The sequence below is a fragment of the Panthera onca genome, chromosome D2 (genome assembly GCF_046562875.1).
Source record: "Panthera onca isolate mPanOnc1 chromosome D2, mPanOnc1 haplotype 2, whole genome shotgun sequence".
NCBI classification, from domain to species: Eukaryota; Metazoa; Chordata; class Mammalia; order Carnivora; family Felidae; genus Panthera; species Panthera onca.
Window position 1 is genome coordinate 56,896,508 of NC_138349.1, and position 7,278 is coordinate 56,903,785.

Here is a 7,278-nt window from a genome sequence, read left to right on the forward strand (position 1 = left end):
TTCATGTGCACACAAGTGGGGGAGGGGCAGAGAGACAGGGAAAGAGAGTCCCAAGCAGGTGCTCAGCATAGAGCCCGATGAGGGGCTCGATCCCACAACCCTGGGATCACGACCTGAGCCGAAATCAAGAGTGGGACACTCAACCGACTAAGCCACCCAGGTGCCCTGTAAGTATTCTCTTGTAATTTGCTTTTTTCCCTCGATAGGATACGATGCATCCAAGGTATTTGCCTGGCCTGAGGTCAAGTTCATCCATGCTCACTGCCTATATTTCATTGGCGAAACTACCGCAGTTTAATATCCCACAATGTGTCTCCACTCTGCTACTGACAAATATTTAGGTTTTCTTTTCCTTTTTCCCATAATACACTTGGTGTCGCAGTGAACACCCTTTCCTCTCTTATGCACGTGTGAGTGTTTCTCAAGGACATCCCAGAAGGGGCAGCAACACTTGACCAGATGCTGCCAAATTATCCCTCCAAGTCACTTATCTCTCTTTACACGTGAGGAACCTGAGGCCCAGAGAGAGGACCGTGACCCGCTCAGAGTCCCTCAGGGTCTGGGACTGATTCCCAGTCCAGGGCTCTTCTGGCCACAGCACACTGCCTTTCCGGAACTCTCCATTTCCTTATTTTTATTTCTCCACAAATCCCAGTGACCACCCAGAGGGCGTTATCAGAGCCGATCTAGGAGAAACACATTATCAACGTTGTCCAGGAGGGCTGGGGATCTGGAAGTGCTTTGGGGAGGAAACGGAGAAGAAATTAACTTTGGAGAATTCCCCAGGCAGCTGGCTCTGAAGCGCAGAGAGGACGGCCGCGAGACAAGAGGCATTTCCAGGGGCGGCCGTGGTCTCCGTGCCCTTCCCACGCTGCCTCCCTGGCCCTTCCCTCCCGGCATTGGGGACTTCCCTACCTCTGCAAGGTAACAGCCAGCCCTCCTCTGGGGCAAGTTGGTTGCCTGAAATGGGGCCACAAAGGCCTGAATTTGGAGCCCAGGGTCTGAGCTGTATTGACTGGCCGTCTGATTTCAAAAGCACGACCTCTTCGACCTCTTTGGTCTGGTTTGACCCTGGCTCCCTTTACCCACAGCCTCTGCTCTAAAGGATGTCATCAGCACACAGGTGTCACTAGGGAGCCTGCTGGGCATGCAAAAGGGACAATGGCAGGAGGGGAGGCCTGTGGGGACAGCAGGCCACATTAGGGACTGGGACCTTTCACCTAAGGGCGAATGAAAGGAGGAAGTGCTTTCAAGAGGGTTATGCAGTAGTTTTTCAAGGATCATTCAGGCTTCTGGATGAAGAAGGGATCCCAGGAGGCCGGTTAGGGGCTTCTACGGAGACTAAGGTGAGAGGTGGGGCAGTTCTAACAGGAGGGTTGGGGAGGAGCTGGATGCAGTCAGCAGGGTGCGAGGTGGGGTGGGATCCGTGGGGCTTGCTGGTGCGTGGGATGGGAGGGAAAAGGCAGTGTCTGGGCTGACTCCCAGGTTGCAGCCCAGGTGCTGGGCATGTGTGGTGGTGACACCATTTCCCAGGACCACGGATGTTGGACAAGGGCCAGGCCTGGGAGAAAGAGGCTGGCTTTGGCTGCGTGCACTCTGAGGATGGGCGGCCTGTGACGCATCCAGGTGGAGAAGTCACGGAGGCCACCTAGTGTGGTTCGTAGGTGGGGAAGGTTCTCCTGCCTGGAAACCCGCAAAGGCTCCTCTCAGTGTGTAAGAGCCTCATGCCGAGTTTTGCGGCCAAGCGTCTGCGGAATCTAAATCAAACGGTTAGTGATGGGAGCCAAAGAGAAACCCTCACAGGTGTATCCCTCTTGGCCTGTTCCCACTTCCCATCTGAGGACAAATGACTTGCCCCAGTGGGTGGTCTTGCCTAGATTATACACGGAGCGCACACCGGGCATTATGTTTGCATAGACAGCAGAACTAAGGGACAAGGCTATGGCAGGGGCGGAGGGTGGAAGGAGCTTTAGGGATGCTGTAGCAGGGCCGGAGGGGTTAAGAGTTTCTCAGGTAGAAACAGAGCAAAGCAGTCAGAGCATCATGAGTGGATGGGAACCCGTGAGACACTAGGATATGGGCAGGGCAGGTGAGAAGTCCATTTTACTGAAAGAAAAAGGAGTACAGCATAATGGGAGACAGGTCACAGATCCTAGGCTTGAGAGACAAATGGCCTTATCATTGGGGTGGGGTGTGTAGGAGCACTAGGGAGCCATGGATGGTTTTTGAGCCATCGAGTAGAATTGATAGGACCCAACGATGATGGCGTACATGGATGAAGGAGAACAAGGCATTGATGTTGCCACTGGCTTGCAGCCTGGGTGTTTGGGAGATCAGATGGGCCATGAGACAGGACTGCAAAGACGGAAGGGGAAGGTGGAGGTGGGAGAGGGGGAAAGAAGCTGACACAGCACAAAAGCCTGGGGGAAGAAAGAAGCAGAAATAGGGAGAGTTGGAATCCAATAGGAGGGTCTCTTTTCAGGCTGGCCCTCAGGGATGTGCTTTAAGGAATAGCCAGGAATGACTCAGAATTAACCCGCCAATTATTTGCAAATAAAGCAGAGTTGACCTGACCACGGTATTTCTTTAGTGTAAATGTTCTCCCTAACACATCCAGCAGCTCTGCACTCTTTTTCTTTATTAATGGCCAGGGACCAGGGACACTTTGGTCTAAATTCTCCCTTTTCTGGGTTAGCTGAGTCGGTGTGTGTGTTTGTGCGTGGAGGGGTCTGCTCTGTGGCAGTCTGAGAGAGGTGAGGGGGGCTTTCTCCAGGTTGGAAGCTATGGCCATAGTCCCCATCCATGAAAATGTCCTGAGACTGTTGGCAGTGGGGGGATTGGGAATCTGCCGCCAGGGCAAACAGGGCAAGGCTAGACAAGGTTCAGGACATGTGGACACCAGCTCCTCTCACCACCTATGGAAAATAACCAAGTCCAGAGAGGCAGTTCCAATTCGAACATAATAGCAGCACATGAGATAATGGAGCCCTGCACATAGGCTCACAGACTTCCGTTCCTGGAAGGGGCTTCTCTTCCCTTAAGCATCCTCCACATCATTGCTAGCATACAAGTTGGGTCAGGTCACATCCTGCTCCCCAAACCTTCTCTGACACCACATCATCTCCTGAAGGGAAACAAAGCCAGGCCACAGGTGTTCACTGCTCTCCACGCCTGTACCCACAGCAGACATCATTAAGCGATTATCGCATAGTCTGCTGAGCCTGCATGTAGCCTCAGGATCTGACTCTGCATTCTCCAGGCAGCCACTGCTAATCGATCACCCTCGGGATGAAAACCATCTCCCTCTCTTTGGAGGAAGAGAGCTGGAACTCCTCAGCCTGGCCTTTTGCTATCTTTTCCCACCCTGATTTCAGATCACTGCTTCTATGCTCCAGCTTCCTTCACCTGCTCGTCATTCCCAAACAGTCTGCCTTTTTCTTATTCTCAGAGCCTCTGTCCAGGCCAGTGTCTCAGCCCGGAATGCCCTCTAGGCAGATTTCTGGTTGTCTCTCCATTATCTGTTCTTCCACGTCTGACGGCAACAGACTTGAATCTGGGCATATGGCTGCCCAGCCAAAAAAAAAACCAAAACTCTGCCTGGCCTCCCTTGGCCCCAGTAACCATGTGACTAAGAGCTGACCACTGGGATCCGAGCAGAAGTGATGCATGTCGGGATTTTCTTTTTCCTTCCAGTTTTGCTCTTAAAGGTTTGGGTATATATTCCCCCAGCCTCCTTCTTCTCTCACGCTAGCCAGGGATGGCGAGAACAAAACGATTGTCAGCATCACGCCACATGAAGATGGCAAGGCCACCTTCCGAGCCCTGAACCACAGTCCTCTGGCCTGCTAAGGAAGGGACCTCCCCTCTACCTTGTTAGGGCCCCTGTATCTGGAGCTCTGTTGTTATGGGGGCAGCTCAATCTATACCCTAACTGTATGCCCTCCTGCAAACCTCCAGTGCCACCTGTTCGGGGAAGTTTTCCCTGAGTCCCGAGCTCCTCTGGGATCCCTGGCACTTCGTATGCCTCTCATCAGCACACTGTAAACCAGTGGACGGCCATGGGCTCTCCCATGAGCCAGGCCGAAGGCAACTTCTCTCCTGTCCATCCATTCTCTGTACCAGGGCTGGCTAAGGTGCTAATGCAAAGATCTCACCATCCCACCCGTCATCCATGCTGTGGCAGTCCAAACCTCTTGGCCTGGTGGCCAAATCATGACTCTGGCCTACACTTCCGCCTCAGAGGTGAGGCCCCACAGCCGTCTGCACCAGCCGCTCAGCTGACGAGGCTCCTTCCGTGTGAAATCCCTCACCGTGCCAACCCCACCCAGCCCCAGCGTGGCGGGCCTGAAGGAGCTGCTTCCTTGACGGCTGGCGCCCATATTGTCCTGCTCCTCATTTGTTGCGAAGAACAAGGAGTGGGAGTTTCCCTAATCTTTGTATGCTTCCTCAAGTGGCCTGGGAAGTCCCACAGTGTGTGCATTGGTTCCCAAGGCCCTCCCCCTGTCCCACCAGGCCATATCCTTTGCAAACAGCCCACGCTTACATCTCTGAACTTCTGGTGGCTGTGACTGTCCTAGTGAGGCCCAACCTTCAGCACCCTGGCCCAGGCCTGCGGGCCCATCACGGCCCTGGAAAACAGCGCATGTGGCCCAGGAGCGGTCAGATCTCAGCCAGTACGTGGCTATTTTGGGACAGGGAGGATCCTGGGAGGATGCTGGCGAGGTCAGAGTAGGAAGGGAAGGAGGTGGGTTTTCTGCCCATGATTATGTGTCCTGAGCCCTCTGGAGGCCATCCAGGGGCCCAAGGCTGCCACTAGGAAGGACACACCCAGGGCTCCGCCTTAGCCCAGCCAGCCACAGAGGCAGACTGGGGGCAGGCATGGGCTCAAGATTCCAGGCTCGGATCCCAGCGGCCACGGGAGGCAGAAAGAGCGTGTGTTTATGTGTTCTGTACCAACAGCGGTGACTTCAGCATCAGGCAAGACTCAGGACACTCTCAGGGTGGGGTGGGGTGGGGTGTGTGGTGTATGAAGGCGGGGAGGTGTCAGAAACCAGCCAGAGGGCAGATGAAGAACACAGGAAAGAATCCAACCTCTCAGGAATGATCCCTGATGCTAACTTACTGAAGATGCGTTGAGCATCTCTGTACGGGCACGTTCTTAGATGCCAGCGGGACAGAAATGATGATGCTTTGACTTTGTGGGCAGCACTTTCCAGCGGTATAAGTCCAGCAAATATCAGGAACCTCAAACTGGTTCACAAAGTGGTTTTATAAACTCTGACCCTACGGAAATAATCCGAGAGGCATCATTTAGGTGCAAGAACGAGAGTGGTGTTCTACTCATGAGTCTGGACACCAGAGATCCACGCTGCCTGTTTGGAGTGTTCTGGGAGCGGCCATCCATCAGTATGAAGTGCTCGGTACTGTTCCTGGCACGTAGCAGGTACCGGGTTAGGGGCAGTGGCAGCGAGCGCTGTTACTGGCAACAGCTTGGCAGCCGTGTGGCCTGCAGCCTCCAGCGTGGAGGGGGTAACTTCACCATGGGGCGAGAACCCTCGGGCTGGACGGAAGGAGAAGGTGCAGAGACCCACCCGAGAGGACCTAGCCCATCTCAGCAGATGCATTTTACTCCGCGGTTCCGTTGTCTGAGATGCTTCCACATGGCCCTTCCAGTCCTTTCCTGCTGCTTCTCCAAAAAGCTGGGAGAGCATCTTAGCCTCCTGATTTTTGCCTCAATTTGGGGTCCTCTTATTAAATTCTCCTGATGTTACCCCCGTCTCTGATCTATAATTTGGGCCAAACTGCCCTCCGGGTGATTCTCCAGCACCCTAAACACCCCTCCCAGGAGCCTTTGCTCTCTCCTCCCATCTCCTGCCTGCCGGGTCCCTGCTGGTGGCCCCTCCCCACCCCTCCGCACTGTCGTCTCCTTCCCACCACCTCTGAGCGCTCGCCCTTGCTTTACCGCTCCCTCCTCCCAGTCCAAGACCCCTGGGTCACACACAGACTCCCAGAAGTGAGGAGAGGTGAAGAACCTTTCCTCGGAAAGCAGAAGTGAGGAGAGATTGGAACCTTTCCTCCTTCCTGCCACATCCCGCCCCAGCCCCGAGCCTCCCAGGACTGCCTGAGCCAGACTCTCCCAAGTGCAAAATTGACGCCTGTCCCCACTTGGAGGGCAGGCGGGACACGTGAAGCCCAATCAGGAAGGAGAGGGAGAAGCCTCCGCCTCACCATAAATGTGCAGCCCACACGGCCCCCAGCACCAGGGCACGGTGTTTGACAGGACTTCTGTGCATCTTCAAGTACAAGAGGAATGGGGGCACTGACAAGAACAGTACTTTCTAAGAATCAGGAAAAGCGCTAAGTACTTTGCATGACTGTCTCACAGAGTCTCCACCATACAGCTGCAAGGTGGCTACTAACCCCCTTTGTCACACCAGGCAACTGAGACAGAGAGGTTCAGTAATTCTCTCAAAGTCACACAGCTGATAAATGTCAGAGCGGGACCCCAAACCTCTATCGTCTGTGGCTCCAAGTGTCCCGCCCTTCAGCCGCACTCTAGACTTGGAGCAGAAGACGGTGGCAGTTGACCGAGAGCTATGGGGACAACAGGCAGGCTTAGCTGAAGCATGGGCTGCCCTAGAGGGCCCGATGCTTACGGGTGCTCCGCCCAGGCCCTGACACCCTTCCCTCACCTTCATCCCAGCTCATTAATCTTGGCATTCTTTTGCCAACAAGTTTCCCAGATGCCAGCACTCAATGTCCTGGGCCCTGTGGGAGGGAGAGAGCTTCCCAGGATTCTGGACACCCTTTTAATTAACCCCGACGACCCTCTCCCGACGGGCCAGCTGAATCCCGTCATGGCCCCACCGTTTCCCGTGGTGGCACCCTCAACAGTGAGTCCGCCCCAGCTCCCCTCATTCCTCTGACAATGTGGGCTCTCCATTTCCCACACGCCCACCACCTGTTGGCCTCCTTGCCCTGGCCAGGGGACCCTGGGTGAGGACTACCGGGACCCCTGGGCACCTGTGCCCTGTGGAGTTCCTGCCATTGTCACATGCCCGCAGAGGGTGAAAAGGAGCCTACTTGGGGCTGACAGAGGCCCTGAGCAGGGCAAGCCCCTCTGTGATTACTCGAGGGTGTCCCCGCTCCTCATTGTCTTTTTCTGGAGCTTCCTTCCTGCCCCACAAAAAAAAGGATAGCCCATCCCAGTTACTCATGGAGCAGTGACACTTGTCCATCTGTCATTCTCATAGCTTAATCTTAATGACTACTCATCTA